Source organism: Empidonax traillii, unplaced genomic scaffold (genome assembly GCF_003031625.1).
Source record: "Empidonax traillii isolate 1590-97213 ecotype Southwest subspecies unplaced genomic scaffold, ASM303162v1 scaffold38:size1800464, whole genome shotgun sequence".
Classification (NCBI taxonomy): Eukaryota; Metazoa; Chordata; class Aves; order Passeriformes; family Tyrannidae; genus Empidonax; species Empidonax traillii.
Genome location: NW_020955231.1, coordinates 1163511 through 1183225, shown reverse-complemented (window position 1 = coordinate 1183225; position 19715 = coordinate 1163511). Strand labels below are relative to the sequence as shown.

At 41.5% G+C, this 19715-nt stretch overlaps 1 protein-coding gene across 4 annotated transcripts in view; it reads left to right on the top strand.

Moving 5' to 3' along the window:
- MARCH8 (membrane associated ring-CH-type finger 8) overlaps positions 1 to 19715 on the top strand; it is a 98568-nt gene that overhangs the window by 1185 nt on the left and 77668 nt on the right. The window contains exon 1 of one of the 4 annotated variants that reach the window (XM_027878115.1): positions 944 to 994. The exons of the other annotated variants lie outside the window; for them this stretch is intronic. The gene's annotated coding sequence lies outside the window, so the exon portion shown is untranslated. Of the gene's footprint in view, positions 1 to 943; positions 995 to 19715 lie in introns of those variants that run through there. 4 annotated transcript variants of the gene reach the window in all.

Sequence of the window (19715 nt, the reverse complement as noted above, 5' to 3'; positions counted from 1 at the left end):
GGGTGGAAGAGGAGAGAGCTGGTCTGACAGTAACTCTTCAGCTGGAGCAGCAGCAATCTTTATGAATTTGTGCTTCTGAAATTAGTTTGGAGTAGTGTCAGATGAGGCTGAGATTGATCCAGATAGAGCTCTAGTCAAAAATTTTCAGAGAAAAATTTTCTTTGAAAAACATTTATTAGAACTAAGATGTTTTGTTTGAAACCTATCAACGCTGGTGAATTTCCAGTGATGTAGAGTTTCTGGACTAGGGTTGCTGGAAACATCAATGTTCCTGTCTCAATGGTGTGCCCCAGCACTCAGAATAATACCTGCTAGGGGTGTTGACAGCTTCTCAGCTGTAGCCCAAACCATTTGGTGCCAGACTCCTCTGAGTGACCCTGTAGCTGCTTAGAGAAAGCGAGACATTCCCCAGGATTTGATTCCGCTGTGGTTGCTGAAAATCGTAGGGCAGCTGAAGTCTAAACAAGTGCCCTTTTGCTAGGAGCTTTGTGTGACTTAGATTACAGTCTAATGTGAACTTAAAAAATTAACGATTCACTGATTATTTGTTGCTATAGTGTTGAGTTGTTTTTGTGGTTTTTGTTTTTTTTTTTTTTTAACTTGGCTTTCAGCTAGCCCTAGCCAGAAGTTTTGCTTACAGAGGTAAACTACTTGAAAAGCTGTTTTCTGTTTTGGGGTGTCACACTGCATGAAAGGCTGCAGCCCTTTTTATGCCTGAGTGTGGGGAATGTGTGGGCAGAATTGGTAGAGGTGTCCAGATGAGGCAATTATGATTCCAGTGCCGGAAAATACACCTGTTCCCTGACTGGTTTTGCGCAGTCTGAAGTGTTGTAAGGCTAGATTAATTCAGCATATGGGATGAACTTTCTGTATTCTCAGGATTAGAGGGGGTTTTTTAAAACTTCTGTGATTTTAGGTTTAACACTGGACAAGCAACTCTCCTGTGTTCAAGGGTGAAAGGACTCAATCTTCCCAGCTGCTGAGGCTGTCGCAGGTACTTTGGGCAACATACCAAAGTGTCTTCTTTGCCAGCCTGATTTCCTTGCTGCTCTTCCAAATACTGACGTTAGTGGGGAAGGCAGGCCGCTGCAGGAGTGTGACAGCTTACAGTAGCAAGGCTGCTCAAGGAAGGAGTTGTAGATGGTTTTCACAAGCCCTAATTTGATCCTGCTGCCTAAGAAAAAGCAGTCTGCTGCTATGGGTCTTTTCTGCCTTGTACTTCTGCCAGTCCTGGTGTGACTGACGGGTAGCTAGCCTCAGAAGTAGTGAATAACGGAGTGTGCATGGCTGTCTGCTAGGAAAAAGGAAAACAGGAATGAAGTGTCTTTTTTTTTTCTATTTTTTTTTTTATTCTGCCCTTCCTTCTTCCTCCAAAAATAGAAGGACCTCTCGATCCTGTACAAGTGGTTAGCATTCTGTAAGACCCTGTAGCTGGACTACAAAAAATGAACAGGCTTTGAAGGAAGGAGCTTGCAGGAACCCTGAACAACCTTGTGCTTGGATTGTGTCTGCATGTGGCAGACAAATAGTGAATAGCAAAGCAGTAGAAGGCCATAAGGAATAGAAAACTTCAAGTCTGGAGAAAAACTTCACTTCTAGGCCATAAGGTATTAGAGGGGAAGTCTTCTTGGGGAACAAGTTATCCAGTTACTGACTGTTCCAGTTATTTCTTTGGAGCATCTAGTGTTAGCTGCTGCAGGAACAGAGTGAACTGTGTAAACCACGGATCTCATTCACTGTATTAATTTCCACAGTGAGACAAAACTCGTGCAGGGTTTACTGGTACTTCTGTTTTGCTGACTTGTGGATTGACTGCAAAGATCTGGCAGCAGCTCTGCAGCATAGCAGAGCTGGCATTAAACTTGCTGGATGGGCTTTGTTCATTGTGAATTTTCACAGCACCAGGCTGTTGAAATGCTCTTCACTGAGTTAGGGTCAGTTTTACTAGTTCTGTTGTCTGTCTTTTACAGAAAACACCACTTGCCAAAAGAAGTCCTAATTTCTGAAAATATCTTTCACTGTTTCCCATAATATTTTTGTGGATCTTTTATCAAGATATCCACAGTTGTGTGAAGCATTAAAAAAACAAATAACTGATTACATTGTGTTTATTGATTCTGGGGTAGATAAACATACAAGAGCCCTTGGAAACCTGGCCTTTTTGCAATTAAAGGTATAGGTGTGTTATTTGTAAATTTAACTCCTCACTGGACAGCCAGACAGCTGACAAACAGCAAGAGATATCTCAACCATCAGCAATTTCTAGCACTTGCAGTTTCTTTTCTCCGGGGACCCTGGAGGAAGACTGGCCTTTATTATGTGCCCAGCTGGTTATCAGGTTTGGGCTGGTCTAGATCAAAGGTGTATGTAAATAAATGTTAAACTTCTCTGTCTTTAAAGTGAGTGCCTCTCTGGAGCTCAGACTGGGTACCTGCAGGCAAGTAGGGGAGCTTGGTAGCAAATCTTGACTTTAATCAGGGACCTGGCAGAATGTCATGGTGAATTGAAGTCGACTGAAAACAGTGTTAGAAATATTTGAGGAAATACACATATATTACCTGTATGTGTAATAGGTGAAAAATACTAAAAGGTTCTCAAAATTGGTCCTGAGATTTTCCTTAGTTAGATGAAATAAAGACAACAAGTAGATGAATACTTTATCCCTGGAGACTCAGTTAAAGATCCCAGTTGTAAACCTTGCAAAATATGTAGCCAAAAGTAACATAGAATATAAATATTTTATATTTTGGGGGTAGGTAAATGCTGTGTATCAGTTAGGTGTGCTTTGATATCTGCCCCTTAAAGTTTCTGTCTGTCTTCCGGAAGGTGTCAGGACAGAATACATGTCACCAGACCAATCTGCAGGTGAGGCTGGTCATTAACAACTGCACCAGAATTTCTCCTTGAAAAAACAGGCATTGGATTTAAGAATGTAATTCAACAGGTGACTGAAAACACTAAGGCTGAGTTTGCCAGTTTGGTCATGGCTTCAATAAGATCATGTATTTACACACCATCCAGGGTAAGAGGCTCATTACAAGGAGTAAAAATGTTCTCAGCATTTCTTCCCTGAGCAGGTACCTTGACTTCTGTCATGTCCTAGACAGAGGATGAGAAATATTTCTCTTTGAATCAAAGGGTCAGTTGGATGATACAGAGGGAAGGAAAGAAAGATAGAAGGATCTAGGGTGGCAAACCAAAAAAGAAGAAAGAAAAGAATAGAGTTTAAGATTACACACTAAGTTGCTAATGTTTAAAAACATATACAAATCCTTTGTGCCTCCCTTCCTCTCAAATGTACTTTATTTTTAAAAAGCCTCTTGGTTCCTCTTTAGTGTGTGTACTTAGCCTGCAAGGAAGAGTATCTGTAGGAAAAAACCCCAATGTTTCTCAATAAACAGCTAGGCTTCCCCTGGGTCTGATTTGCTGATTCCAATGACCAGAATAATTTCTCACTCAGACTTACTTACTGCTAATAACATTGTGCCATAGTGCAGCTTGAGGAGGGGAGATGTGCCTCCAGTCTTGTTGCCAGAGTTGGGATTTGAGTTCTGCTTTCTTGTTACACAAGACTTTGCATGGGGACAGCAGTGAGGGTCCACTCGTTGCCATGACCCCTAGCACCAAAGGTCACTGCATTCTATACATGGTATTTGGGTGATTTTCCCTGTAGAGGATCATTTGAGTAGAATTAACTGAAAAGGAAGCAACAGAGTGGCTGTGTACAACCTGCCCTACAGCACAAGTTAAATACTGAGGAAGTGTTCTGTCCAACCTTGCTACCATAAGCGCTGCTCTTGGCAATGGGGCTGAACCTGGTCTTTACTTTCCTGGGAGAGGGAAGGTGGTGTCGTGGGGATTATTAGTGGGAGCCCCTCCTCTCCCATTTACTGCAGTACTTACAAAAAGAGTGCCTTTGTTTAATGTAATTTGTAATGGTCTCTAAAAGCATTTCTTTATGGAAGATCCTCCTTCAAAACCAACGGGGGCTGTAGTAAGAAAAAGTCTTCTCTGCCTATTTATATTTGCTTTCACTGTCACTGGCTCCTTGTGTCATCCAGGACAGAGGATTAATCTCTCTGATCCCTCTATTTCTAGTTGTAAAAGCACAGTGTGCTATTGAGGGTGATTCACTACTAGGCCAATCCTTGTTATAATCTCTTGTAACTACGAAGGCATCAGTCAGAAGAGGAAGGCTCATGGGAAGATGTGGCATATATCTGTGTTTGGTTTTCTTCTGTGTATATATATTTTTTTATGGGAAGATGAGATTGGAGTAAAAGAAGTGATGCAATACAGGGCTCTGCCGTTGTTTCATGACACGGACCGTATTATAGCAAGCAATTCTTGCAAATGCCTCTGCTTGCCTTATCTGAGTGTAGTTTTTTCTCCGTCTTGCATGTTTCCCATGGCCTTCTTCAGCAAACCGCTCTTAAGGGACTTGCACTTACTAGTATGATGAATTCTGCTACAATAGAAAGTGAAAGCTGGCAGTGGCTTTTCAGTTCATCATAAGCCTGACATAGCAGAGAAATGTGAAGAGCATTAGGTAATAGTTTACCATAGGTGATGACAGAGAGGAAAACACACATGGGAGCAGTCTGGCTCTTTTCTAAGTTACCAGTAGGCTTTGGTTTTTCCTTTCCTTTCTGGTAAATGAAGTGAGTTCTCCTTGTAGTTCTGCATCCAAAATCTTGTCCTTTTAAATGTGATTATTGTTATGACTTTTGAGCTTGCCTGCCAAGTCTGAGCCAGGACTAGGAAGGACAGTTGTTGTCAGTGTTTTTTCTCTAGCACAGTCGTGACCATTCATTTACATTGAAGCTGCTTCTATAAAACGTGTGTACATGTGCATGAATATAATACATAGAAAGCATGTAGACTGAAGATTTGCAGAGGAGCTTCTACTCTTTGAAATTGCAAGTGATTTCGAGATGAAAGGGATTTTTTTATACCAAACAGTATAAATGCATACTGAACTAAATGCTGTCTTGTGTCAAAGAGAAGAAAAAAAAATCTGCTTAGCTTTAAAAAGAAGAGGAAGTTCACTTGCAGCTAAAGGCTGTTTTGTGAGAGACAGGAAATCTGACTCTTCTTCCTGCTTCTGGCTTCAATTTTCTGATTTAAGCTTCACCTATGCATACCTTCGTTTCCTGCAACCTAGTTGTCATCTGTATCAAGGTTTTTGTAAGGTTCTTGGATTTTTTTTAAAAAAAATTTTAACTTTCTCTCTAAGGGGAAGTGGGCTTATGCAATCACACTGCCAGTAACTTCTGAATCTGTTGGCTAAATGTCACATATTTGCTGGAACTTTTAATGTTGCAGGAAGAAGGGAATATAAATTGCAATGTCAAAACTGAGAGCTGCAGCTTCACCCTGTGCCAAAGCCCATGGAGACAGCACTTCTTTAGACACAAGATAGGTCACGTGGGTGAGTGACCTTTATGAAACTTGCAACCACAGGATACCAAACTGTAGAATATCAGACTGTGCTAATCCTTCTGCTATGGAGTGGCCTTCTTCCACTGCAAGGCCTTCTGAAAACCTAGGAGAAAAGTTTAAGTATTGCAACTAAATTAGAGCTGGCACGATGCAGCAGACTCTTCACAAAATTAATGTTTGATAACTTAAGGGGGTGGAAGGAGGAGAGATATCATTGTAAAATTACAGGATTTTTGTCAGGCTAGCTTGATCTTGGGAATTAGTCAAAAACAGTAGCAGGTTTGATTAAAATATTGAAAGGAGTTTTAACTTTGCTCTTGGCATAATAAAGCAGAAGCCAAAAAAATGAGACTAGATTTTAGCCTTCTAAATGCATTGGTGTTCTTATGCAGTGTTTTACTGCTGTAACTTTGAAATGTATTTATTACTTTTGGGCATGAAAACTGTATATTGCCTTTTAGCAGTTCCTTTGTTTGAGGCGTGTATGTTGTTTCTGTGATTCTTGTGACAGAGATGTTCTGCTATTTTGTACCCTTGATCTTAGGGTCAGACCTGACAGGGGAGGATAGGTAACTTCTGACTGAGACCACTAGAGTTAGGTCTTTCTGATATTGCAGAAATATTCACCGACTTCCTTTCATCACAAAATTCCAAGGCTTGAAAGGTCTCCATGTTGTTCTGAACGAGCTGCTACATGCTTTGGCAGGTGTGTGAAAAAAAATCCTGCTCTAGTACACCTGCGGAGCTCTGCAGCTCCTAAGGCCTTTTAGAGATGAGATTCTTTTTATGTGCCATCCTAGAAGTGTAAGAAAACTGCACTGTGGTGTTTTCCAGGCAAATCACTGAGAACCCACAACTCTGTTGTGTTTTCCAAGCCGCACGAAGTTCAAAATTGACCCTACCTGATCCATCTGATCACTTCCTTAAATGATACGTGTGACTTTGTTTCTAGTGAGGCAATGTGCAAGTGATATATTAAAAGTGCAACTTCAAAGCAGCAAGAGGTGGCCCTGCCAGAGCTCTGTGCCTCCTGTCAGTGTTGCCAAAGCGCTCCTTGCATTTTACCCCTACTCCATAAGGCTTCATTTGAGATGCTTGTAGTGAAGTGTGGAAGAATCTTTTCAATACATATACATGCCAGTTGCAGCAGGGTAGGTCTGACATATGCTTTGTAGGCTTTTGGTGGTGTTTTTCTTTTCAGGATCTCCTGTGGTCAGTATTTGGTGTTTTAGGGACCCTGAGGCACTTATATCTGCCTAGGCTTTTATTCATTAGTGGTATTGATATCAACTTCTCCAACCACAAGGCAAGGATCCCAGCTCAGTTGCTGTTGAACACGTGTGATTCGAGATAAGATTTCTCACTCACTTTCCTTTGTTAGTGATATCCTGGCAAGCATAGCGTCGTGTGGTCCAGCTGCCTGAGAGCAAAGAAGCTCTGACTCAGGATCAGTTCCTTATATAGAAAGGGAATTAGATACATCATGCATTTTATTCTTGGCTGTGATCTTCCATTGTGTCTGTTAGACATTTGTTACGGTTGTTTGCTTTCTCTGTTTACTTGAGCTCTACTTGTTATCTGGGACACGTGTTCAGTCTGTCTCATCCATCTTTGATCACCTCCTGGGAAGTTTTTTAGTTGGCCTGTTCACACTGTGCAGTACTACAGGTGCTTTGCACAGACTTGGTAGGGCTGTGATGCCCTGCAGGCATCCTGCTGGTTGGCTGTTTGTCAGCTGCCTTTTCAAGTCCTCCTTAGCTGCTGTATTATGGCTCTCTAGTCTCTGGGTTTGGCTTAGCTTGTCTTTACTGTCCATGCCTCGTGCAGGGGTTGTGGGAGGAAGCTGCAGGGATGGTTCTGCTTCAGGGTGGATGCTCTGCTCAAGGAAGGTATGTTTGCCAGTTGCATCTTGATGCTCTGGTATTATCTCCCTTTCCACATGACACCACAAAACATATACTTATCCCTTGTCACACAGTTTGAATTGCTTCTTGTGTGAGTAAGGGAGGGGAACTCAGAGAGCTGATGATCCAACCTCTGACTGACCGCCTTTGAGCTGTATCCCGTGTGGCTCATGGACAGGTCTCTGTAGTTGATGTAATCTAACTAATGCATGTGAGAGACATCTGAGCCAAGAATAGGAAATTTAATAAGATGATGAAACTGTTGGGCAAGTCTGAAAGTAATTCTTGTGAGCAGAGGATGGGAGTGGAAAGCAGCTTGATTGCACACAGTGTATCCCACCAGGGCCTGTAAGATGGACATGCTACAGCACAGGCCTGGTTTCCTGAGATGCTGTTTATCCCATCTCCAGCATCCCCTCTGAGTCAAGGAGAGCTGGCCAGTTTCTGAGCCAAGCCTTTCTTCTGTGGGCCTATTTTTCTTCCTTTATTGTAATGTGCCAAAAAAAACTAAGAAAACCATTAGCAAACTAAGTCATGCTTTAACCTGACGATCAATAAAACAGCATATTATGCTGTCTTTGGATCTTCTACAACTCCTTCTATAAAAGATGCCGCTCCAACATGACAGCTGTCAGAGGATGGGTTACTTGAGCTTGTAAATGCCTTCACCACTGGTGTGTGAAGGCATTGTGCCCTTCCGTATGTCTTCATCTCCCATTACCATTCTTTCTGGGCTTTAAACAGGAAACTTGAAAATGTTAAGTCCCTTATTAGGTGTATGATAGCTGCTTCCTCTTTGCTCTTTTCTCTGCAAAGATGATTGACAGATGATGGCTTTTGAAGATATACTAAATATTGGAAATTGGTGTCTAAAGTGTAGTCTTAGAAGAAGCAGTGACTAATTTACAATTGACTGTAGCTCTGGCTCAATCAGTTGCTAAAAATAACCTACTTTCTAATACCACTGGTGATCGCTAATCAGAGAAGTATTCTAATTCATAACCTTCAGTTAGGAGTGAATTGATATCTCTGTTTTGCCAGTGAGGAAAGTCTGGACAGAATCAGTGTTTGGATAAAGAATTTCAGGGGGAGAACCAGGTGATGGCTGACTTTGCACTGGATTCGTGTTGATTCTTTGGCCCAGCCACATACTGTAGGGTGCTGTTAGCAATATCTTCTTTCTCAGGCAGAGAAGATGCCCTCTTTGATGGGTATCTGCTTCCTGGATGTGTTGTTTGTGTTTTTTTTTCTTTAAAAAAACACACTCACCCCCAAAAACTCAATCCAAGAGCACAGAAATGAATATTTATGTGTTACATTATTGTTTCCTGTTTGAAGCTATTAGGTGGGTTGGTTGAGCTTTGTAGGACAGCTGCCTGGCTTTGCTGCAGATGCAGTAGAGCAAGGAAGAGGGAGCCTTTTCAGCTGAGGTATTTAACGTTTCTGAAGATTGGGATCAGAATACTTTTTAGCCTTTTGCTGGTTTTGTTTCTTAAGTTAGATGACTTCTGTCCTCTGTAATGAGTCAGTGAGACATCAGCTGGCCTTGCCGAGATGTGAAACTTCTGTTAAGTCTGTGGGAAATGTAGCTGATGTGAGACTGTACCAGATTATTTCTTTGAAAGATAATGGTAATGTTGCCAGGTAATACCACTCACTGAATATTATGTGTCCCTGTTAAACAAGAAGTGTAACTTCTCCAAGCCCAAGGGTTTATGCCTCTTTCAGAGAGAGCACAGCTAATGGAGAAGGGCCGTGTCAGGCACAAGGTCACTTGTGACGCAGAGGGGACTGTGCCTTTTCCTAAGCACAGCGCTGCACCCATGGGCTAAATGGAATGATTGGGTCCTACAAGAGGAAACCAGCAGTGTTTTGGTTACTTTTGGATTCCTGTGACTTCAAAACCAGCAGAAGTCATCTTTAGATACATTATGACCATCTTGATGCTGCCGTACAGGCCATGTGTAGGAGCCTGTGCCAATGATGGGACTGTCTGGAATTGAACTAGCCAACTGTATTAAGTGAGCAGAAAACTGAGGAGGTTTCTGTCTCGACTTTCTAACATCTGTTGCATTTGGAATAGGGGGTAGGTTTTTTTTAGTTAAGGGAAAAAAAAAAAAAAAACCAACCCAAAAAACCAAAACAAAACCTTGCATTTGCCATTTAAAATGATTCACAAAAAAATATGTTTTTATCTCTCCATTAGCCTAACTGAGTAGATGTTCAAATTATTTGTCTGTAATAATTTTCTTCTACTCTTTGGAAGAACAAATGTCCCTGAATGTTATTGTAATTGTAACTACTTATAGAAGGAGACCATGTAGTCAGCAGGTATGGGTCCTGGAATATATGGAGGAGAGTAGGGTGGAGTTGTATGGGTTTCTTTCTCTTCAGCTCAGGATGCAATTGATGTAGAATTCTGATCAGGCCTCAACAGTATTGGTGCTTGCCTCTTTCTACAGCAGAACATTTTCCTCCAGGACTGATGAGATTTTAGTTTGATAAGTAAATAAATAAAGTTTTTCTTCTGCTTTCCATTTCAGCAGACATCTGATAAAAACTACCGTTTCTTCCAAATTTTGTCTTCGTGAATGTTTCAGGTTTTACAGTAGTGCTTGTGTGCACCAGAGTTGCATGGGCTTTGTTTAGCACACTTGGCTCATCTCACTGGCTCCTGTCTAAACTAATTTAAAGCAAAGAGCATCTGTTTGGGGAAAAGACAGAAGAACCACTTCTAAATATGATTGGGTAAAAAAATGTGACATCAATTGGTGTCAGTGATGTGGCCACGATCCTGGTTTGGAGAACTTCATATAGCAGGTTCTTTTGCTTGCCCTGTAGATATGCAACAGCATCCCAGAATCCATTCCATTGTATTGCTCCAGCTATCCATCACTAGGTTCCTTAGAATCCATCTTTTGTCCCACAGCATGTTGCTGTCTAGTGTCCTGGGGCCTCCCCTCACCCTTTCTAGATCACTTTGAAGCATCTGCTGGAGAAAAGCTGGTAGTCATTTAAGAGCAGGGCAACAGGGCACTGCAAGTCAGCCTCTTCTCCAGCAGCAAGAAACAGACCTGTGCAATTCTCGGTATTTCTCATTACTAAGCACAGTTTTTCTGTACCTGGATACTTCTGTCTAAGTAGCCTTCTGTAGCTGGCTGTGGTTTACTGGTACTGAGCAGCTCATGAGTGACAGCTAGACTTCAGAAATACTGCTGTAGTTCTCATGATAGAAAGCTGTCATGGGTATGATGAAATAGAATTCTATACATGTCTTGCACGTGCATGGGAATGGGTTGGTGGAGTTTTGTGCTGTTTCTCTAAATTTCTCATAAAATCTTTAAACTTCTAAATACTTTCAGAAATGAAGGGGCTAATACTGGATGGGACACAAAGGCTCAACACTTGCTTGCTGAATTGAGAACAAAGACAAAGGGTGAGGATGCAACTGCTGGACACTGGTTTCTTGTCTGTGTAAGAAGGCAGTGATTTGAAGGAATCCACAGTCATGTATTCATCTCATGATTGCATCCAGTGGCTATTTTAGGTACAGTGGGGATGAATGGCCCTTTATAGACTTTAGTGAGGAATGTCTTGTCTGTGGGTTTCAGTAATGCTAGTCCCTTATTTTCAGGTGGCATAGAACACTGTTGTGGGGGAAAGATGGGCAGAACCAACATACACGTGCCAGCACACTTGTGGGAAATAACACCCTAATGAAGGCAAACTGTGCTGATGCTTTTCCACTGCCAGTGCCTGTCAGTGACAGCACTGGTGTCGGGAGGCGGGGTGAGGGAATCAGTGCTGGTTTTTAGCCTTCTGAAATCAGTTGCCTGGCCTTTAAACTACACCAGGGACGCTTACAGTAAGACAGGCACATGCAGCCTTTTTAACCACCCAGCATATGCCACGATAAGGTTGCAGCTGGAAGCACCTGTCTTATTCTGGCACTGGAGCAGAATCAGTTCTGTTCGCAGTTCTGGACTCTGTCTACAGGCTTTATACAGGTTTACTACTTAATGATAATACTGTGACACAGAGGTTCTTAAACTCTTCATAGCATAATTTTCATGTTAAAGGTGATGAAAAATACCATGCTTGTCTGACTAGCAACTGTCTCAAATCAAAATCTGGCAATTTTTGGTGACGACACAGGTGTGAATCTGAAGGAGTGACTCAGATGTGTACTGCTGTTATTGCTTGTGTTACTGTAGCACTTGTCTGTGCTCTTGGTTGTGCCAAGTACTGTACATTGCCATGGTAAGGAACAATACCACCCCCACAGAAGCTGTCTGTGAAGCAGCCCAGAGGTGGGAAGTGGAAATACTGTTATCCTTCCATTGCACAGGAGTGACTAAACTGAAGAACTCAAATGATTCGCCGTCCTGAACCACAGCCAGTGAGCACACCTCTGTATTGGTGATACTTGAAATAAAGTTAAAGATGGGCAGTGATGTCAGTGGGGCTGTGGACTCCCCCAGCATTTTATTCTGCCTGGAGAACAAGTACTCATGCAGCTCACAGTACTGGTACTTCCCACATTGCCCTCTGGACAGCAGATTCTTGTTGGATGTTAGCAAATGTATAGAGAAGGTATGAGCGCTTAAAAAGATGGAAACATAAAGCCATAAAGGAGACATACTATGCCTGAGTACACTTCCCAATAAAAAGTTCTCACCAAAGTCTGTTATACTTTAATGAGTCATGGTATTTCCCTGTATTTAAAATGCATTTCAAAGCTTTAAATTTGGGTGATAGCAAATGACTTCTGGTAGCAAGTTTTGCATCATAAATTCATGTTGCTTTAAAATGTAGGAAATTATAGTTGAAAAGAAACTCACTGATGTTATACAGGTTAGTGAGAGAATCATCTACAGGATGCTTGGTGCATTGCTCTTTTTACTCAACATTTGAACTTTTGAAGACACTGGTTTTAAGTTCTCCAGTTGCATCATGCAAGTCCTAAAGAAAGTGGTTTATAGCTATTTCCTCAGAGTTTAAAGGTTTGTCATAAAGATCGAGAAAAGAAGTCTAGATTTTTACTAAGACTTCCACAGCAAAGACGTGTTGTAGATTAAACCTGTAAATAAAGAGATACCTGACATTTAACTTGTAAATAATGCAAAAGAAATACATTCTTATGTGCTCCGCTTTGGAGATTTCTCACTCACCCAGAGACAGAGGAGGAATAATTTCATATTTCTTCAAAACACAGAGCCATTTAGTCAATAGTATATTCTTTTTACTCTGCCTTAGGAGGAATGTTTTGCCTGGTAGCAGTTCAACAATAGCGAAGAATGTTACTTAGGCACCTGTTGTTCATAAACGGCTTTTACAACTGTTAGGCTCTGGTGTAATGGAAAATAAGTGATATAGCACAGAATTTTCCTAAAAATGCATCATTGTTATCTCTGTACAATACAGAATGTGAGCAATGTTCTCACTGAACAATGGTGAGATTGTTCTGTTTCATCACTATCTTGCATTGTAAATATTTACAGTGTTTGAGAAACTCGGGCTTTCATTGTCTTCAATGTAAATTTATGCATTTTTAATAGCCTTTATTAATTTAGAAGATAAGAATACAGAGCCATTTTTCAGTGGATTTTAGAACTGATTTAGAGTTTTGTGAGCCCCGAAAGGATTATAACGGATAATTGGAAGTGATCATAAATTATCCACAGGTGTTACATTATATCATGTGGACTTGTGTACTAGACTAGAAATTTGCCTGCAAATATATATTGGTGCAAATTTCTTTTCCTGGTCTATATATGTATATATGTCTCTTTTTCCATTTGATTATAATCTTCACTTAACATTTTCTTCTAAAAAATATCAATTGTCATATGGAGCACTTTGCCAAATTGTAATGATCATGTGCACGTTTTTCCAATAGATTTGCTGTTATTCTGGAGGTCTGGGGTTTTTCCTTGTCCTTGACATCACTTGCTGTCTTTCTCTGGCATGTCATGGTTTTGTGGGGTTTGACTTTTGCCTATGACTAGGGGCGAGGGGAGTGGGTTTTGTATCCAGTAGTGTACTGTGGACCCTTCTTTGATTGTACAGTGATCTGCAATTGCAGTCAACCAGCTGCAGCAATCTTAGCGGGCTGTTCCCAAACCTTTGTTCACAATAATATGACCTTGTTTCTTTTACGCTAGTTTAAGAATTTTGAGTTGTATGAAACTTCACCACTACTTTCTCTCTTTCTCTGGGTTAGTAAGGAAAAGATGTGCTCACCGTTGCATCACTGTGATGGAATCCACGTAGGTTACTGCTCTGCATTGCTTTTGGACAGCCAGTGAAGGAGGAAAGACAGCTCTTCTCAGAAACTGTAGCAATAGGCATGGTACTGTGAAATGTTCTTTGACAGTGAGTATTATGAAGAAACAAGTCATCATCCATATCTTTAAGAAAAGTTTGGAACTGTGCGATTAAGACAACCTAATTTTTGCTTTGTGGGATGGCTTTGGTGCCAAATTAGAGGCAAGAATGTCTCTTCTGGAGAGTGACATTAATGTCTTGGGAAGCCAGTCTCTATTCATTCTTCGAGCTGATGGGATCATGACTAAGAGTGATAAGGCAAGTCCCAAACATGCTGTGATGTTACACCCTGCTTGCAGCAAAGCTGTAAAGACTCACAGCTTACATTGTGATTCACACACCTGCTCAGTTCGGAAGCATGTTGGGACAGGAAGATGTGTTTAACGTGAAGGGGTGAGGTGGAATGGTGGTTATCAACTCAAAAGAACAAATGGCACCCCCTTATGCAAATGGATTTGGGAATTCAGTGGAGCAGGTAGAGCAACTTGCTGGCTGAGGAAAACACCAGCTCTGGCTATTGACCTCTCCCAGGCCTCCACTGTTAGGGCTTCCCAATGCAGAAGATGAAACTCCTGCTTTACCTCCCTTTCTTTTTGCTTGTTGTAGTTAGAGACTGTCCCAGGGATTATTGCTAATGTTATTATGAACTGTTTCATCAACAAATATACAAGGGGAGTTACTTAAAAAGGTGTTTTACGCAGAAGACCACTGATGTAGTTAAAGAATTTTTGCCTCTGTAGCAGGAGCTTACTATCCAGGTGTGTGTGAAACACCTGGTGCTTTATTCTTTCCACGGGACATTAGAAATGATCATTGATGCTTTTGATGCAGGTAAGTTGCTATTAATAGCAGAAGCAGACAAAAGTAATTTCATTGTTTCTCAGGGGACAGTAATGACTGTTATTATTGTGTTATTGAAACAGAGGGAAGTGACATTTGTTTTCCTGAATGCTAAGATAGTTCATAATAGCATTTATCAGCTCATTAGATTTGAAGGAGTCAGTTTTTAAGGAACCTGGTTTTAAGAGGTGCAGATCCTGCTCAGCTTTCGTTTAAATCAAGGGAAGGGGATGCTAAGAGCTCTGGGACCAATATTTATTGATACTGTAGTTTAACTGCTTGTTTAGTTGTACTAGATTTGTAGAAGTAATCATATTCTCATTTTGAGAGGAGTCAGCCAGAGCTGGCAGATACTTCTGTGGTGTGTACAGTCTACATCTGTATATTCCTGTATATTGAGAATCTTTCAAATGGAACATGGGTAACTTGCAGAAGAATCTCTTGTCCCCTTTCTAAGCCTTTCTTTTGATTTCAACTACTCAATAACATGATTAAAAAAAAAATAGAAGAAAAATGTTTTTAAGGCTTGAAGCTGATTATTTTTAGGATACTTGCAGGTGGAGGAAAAGAGGAACTGAGATAATAAAGGGAGAAGTTACAGCTGAGCTAGTAAACAGTGCAAGATACATGGGCAGATGCATAGCTGTAAATAGCAATAATCCAGAATTATATCTGCCTGGTCTGAATAAGAGGTTTCTTTTCAGGGTTCCTACAACATTAGAAGTGAAATGTGAAAGGTACTGCAGAGAAGGAAGTGTTAGTTCCTCTCCCTTAGGCTCTCTTGATTACATTTATTTGTCAAGTAAACAAATGCATGTGAAGTGCATGAGGCTCGATAACATCTCTTAAATAATGCCGTTAACAAAGTACTGATTAAGCTACAGTAAACCAAAATGAAACGCAGATGCAGGATCCTCTTTTTGAAAATGCACATCTGTCATCTCTAGAAGAGGATTATGTAAGCTACATTAGTAGGGGAAGAGTCCGAACAAGCTCAAAATGAAATAATAAAAGCTTCAAACTGGAGCCAACACAAGCTAATAGGATTGGAAATATTTGCAAATATGGAAAATGTAGTGTACAGGAAGTAGACATAAGCTATATCCATTTGAAATGTCAGAGCAGCTAAGGAAAGTTAAGATGCACATAGGAATTTACCGAAGTCAGTGAATGAGGGCTTCTGTTACCTTTAGAACAACAGCAGTAAAAACCCCAAAGCAAAGGATTTTCTTTTTAATGAGGCTTTGAGATGTCACATCAAGACCTCCACCAGAAAAACAGATTCCAAATCTGCATTAATAATTATTTCAGGTCTTATTAAGAAAAAGTAAGCCAGCTGATGAAGATCTTACACCATGTAGCAGCAGTCAGATTCTTCAGAGGATTTCCATTCCTGTTTGGATCCGGCTTTGTGCTGCATAGAGGGGAAATTTCAGAAGACCGGATTGCACATCAGTGATCCACAAAGACTCAGAGCAGCACTTTTCAGCCTGCATCTGTAAGTTACCCTGAAGTCTTCAGGCTGATCTAGTCCATGGCAGGATTGTCAAAGCCATGGATGGTACTTCAGTGTCTGGATTATCTGGACATCAGCGATCTGTTGCTTTATTTTTAGCCTGCCCACCCTGCAACAGATTATCAGACCAATGACCTACGTGATTCAGCTCACTGTCATTACTGGGGACTAGGGTAGTTGAAGAAAAGTATACAAAACTTTGGGGCAGAGCAGAACAACTCATAGGCGGAATTCCTTCCAATTCATTCCCTCTGTTAGTGACTACCATCTCCCTTCTGCCACAGTTTACAGGGCACATCTTTCATGCACATAAAGACAGATTCTTTTATAATCCAGAATATATATTGTTCTTTAAATAGGGAAACAACTGACCTATTTGACCGCTATATTTTTTATCCTTCTGTGAATAATACAAAGCATGTATACACACCTTCATGCATCCTTAGGGTGCATTTCTTTTGGTAAGGCATGTGTATGTCAGCAGCCAGTGCCACTACAGCTCCAGAGCTTCTGTTGAAGTTCTCCAGCAAATGCCATGTAGCAAGGGAATATGGTGGACTTTCTAAAGTGTAAATGACCTAATCTGCTGTTCATACGGTATATTTTTAGATTCTGGTAGATATGAAGCTATAGAGAGAAGATCATGATTTGTGCTTACTTGTGCCAGTCTAGCTGGGAATCTTTGGCGAAGAGCAGTTTAGCCTTTATTTATGGATGTGTAATGGGCAGAGAAACTGCTGTAGGTGGCAGGTGAGGGAGGACTTCCACCTAGGTTCTTCCAGTGGCACTTCTCAGTGTAACAATCCAGCAATTTACCGACTGTTTGGTTGATCAGATGTCTGATTTGTGTTCTTCTTGTCACTTAGGAAACAGATACTGATGGGGTGGATGATGGAAGTGGGATTTCAAGTGGTTTCCCACCTACTTCTCTTACAGTGAGGTTACTTTTTGTTGTTGGTTGTCCCTTCTCATTGTTGAGGAATACATCTGGTACAGGTAGCTCCCTTTGCAAGCTGCAGATTGAGATGCAGATTGAGCTCTGGGTGGGATCCTGACAACAGCCACAAACTGCCAACCTTTTGGATAACAAAGGGCACAAAGATGGGTGGCACCAAGCGGGTAAATGGAGACTGAGAGACACAGCAGGGGTGGAGGACTCAGGAGGAAGAGTGACATTTCCATGTGGGTAGACTGTGAGGGTATAAAAGCCCAGGGTGTCCTTTATTGGAAGCATCAGGGGCTGTTTCTCTGTTACTACACTACGAGTAAATTGCTTTATGGAACGAGACGTCTGAGATTCTGCCATGGAAAACCTGAGGTCGAACCAGTAAGGAAACCTGGTTTTACTGTGGGAGTGGGGAGTCAAGTGCGGCTCCCTTTGTGTCATTGGAGTCGTGTGCTGTGAAGGGGCTTCAGTGCCAGCACTGACAGTCTCTGGCAGAGAGTCTCGTGAATAGTCAGATTGGGAAGTTTCCTTAACATGATGTACTTAATGCTGATAACCCAGAAGAATCCAATTTTCTGCTTCTGTTGCTGTCAGATATACTGTTCAGGGGAATGCCCCAGCCACCAGGCCCTAGTCATGTGCATGCTTTTCCTTCCTTTTGTGCTGCTCAACTGCCTTCAGCGACTGTCTCATTTCCTCTGAATCCGACTGTTCTTGTTGCAACTTTATGGTTCTGGCAATGTAATGAGGACCCAGCTGATGTGGTTCCAGGTGGCATTTTTAGTTACTGTTTTCCTGCCCTGCAGAAAACAAAACTGGGCTACCTGGATGGGTGAAAACTAAGCTTTACCAGGCCAAGATCTCCTGTAGGCTCTTTGGCCAGGATTTTGACCTTTTTTGTCTTTTGAAATTGTATTTGTTTGTGAAGGCTCTCTGCAACGGTAGTATGGCTGGAATCCATTTTTTAGGAACCCTTGTGGCTATAGATAGGGGAGAGCAGCTGAGCTTCAAGCCATCCTCTGTCTTGGCAATCCTATGTGCCCCAGCCAGTTTTGCAGGAAGTCTCTCTGGACAAGAGCAGCAGTTCGAATTGTGGCTTATTGGCTGTTGGCAGCATGAGTAAAGAAATCTCTACAGAGCCCAGCTATGAAAAAAGGCTTAACTTTTATTATAATTTGCTGAATTCCCAAATTCCTAAGAGAGGTTTTCTTTAAGTATTTCACCCCAGTGAATGATATGTTAAGAACCATGGGGGAAGGAGGAGAATAAGATCCCTCTATTGCAGGCAGATGACTGCCCTGCCTGTGGGACATAGTTGGTGTATGTACCCTCTTTATCCCTTTCCTGGCACCCCATGATAGCTTCAGCTTTCCAGGCAAAAAAGGATCTGAAAAGTCCTTCCCTCATGAATAGAACACCATCTACAGCAGTGGTCATGGGACTTCCCTTGCATGTGTGGTTTATGAACCAAATAAAACACAGTAGAGGAGAAAGCTGAGCCCTTTGCCACTTCCTGGGGGCAAGTGTACTCTGCTGTTGGATGCAGGTGCTGTAGTAATGAAAAAGTCTCATTTTGTGTGAGGTATGGCCTGAACATATCTAACTGGAATCCTAAAGAGAAGAGAATATGTAGGAGCAGTCCCCTTGCCTTAGCATTTCTTCCTTTTTGGCAGGCTCCAAGTTTGATGTGATTGAAATTTGGATCCCTTTTGGCAGGTGCCCAACTCCTCACCTCTGAATCAGGTAGCACGTGGAATTAATTTAGCTGTGGAATATGTCCTGTGGAGCTTGTCACAACTTACTTTGTGTTGAGTGGTATTGCTTTTCTGGCATCCTTGTCTGTTTGTACTCAGTGCTGCAGATGGTCTGTTCGTTCATGTAACTTTATCCTTTAATTAGCACTGTGGAGTTAATATGCTCTAGGTTGATATAGTGCGTGCATTATTAGGGACCTTACAGATTGGGGATGATACAGTGGGGCATCTGGGTTTGGTTTACAGCTTTCTCTAAGCCACCCTTGAACAAAGGCAGGCTTTATTAGAGTGTCTGCTGAGCTTCTTTACCAGAGGAGAGCTGTTTCACATCGTATTTGAATATCCAGTTGGATTATATCTGCTGCTTGAGCTCTTTCAAAGAATTCTAACACAGGATGTCCTCGAAGCACCTGCAGAAAAACTGGTTTGACTTGTTTGCCATCCTCAGAGGGGGTTAACTGTGTTTTCTAATAATTTTCCTTGTTCTCTTTACAGTCATGGCAACATGTCCTTGCCTGCAAGGCCAGAACCCTTTTTGAGGGGGGACACAGAGCTCAGATGTTGCTGGCAGTAGCACAGAACATATTAGCTGGCATATTTTCATTGAAGCTTAACATTCTCTGGATTTAATTTCCCTATGTTTTCTTGGGAAAATACCTTCTCTTCCTGCCTTGTTTATTGTGGTTTTGGTATTCCCATCTCAGCCCACGTTTATATTCCCTCTGGTTTGGCTCCTTTGCAGGATGTAACTAAGCAGATGTGTGGAGGACCTGAGGAGGTTCTGTGTTTTCTCTTTATGCTGAGATTCAATAATACTGGTAAAGTCTCATGTTTCCCTTTGTCCTCTAGTAAGGAAGTGTCCTTGTTATTGCCTGCTTATGCATACTGATATATTTTATTTTTAAAATAAGTGATGCCTGAAAGTTATACAGGCATTACCTTCAAAGCTTTCATGCATGCTTTATGATGTACTGTCATAGCCACTA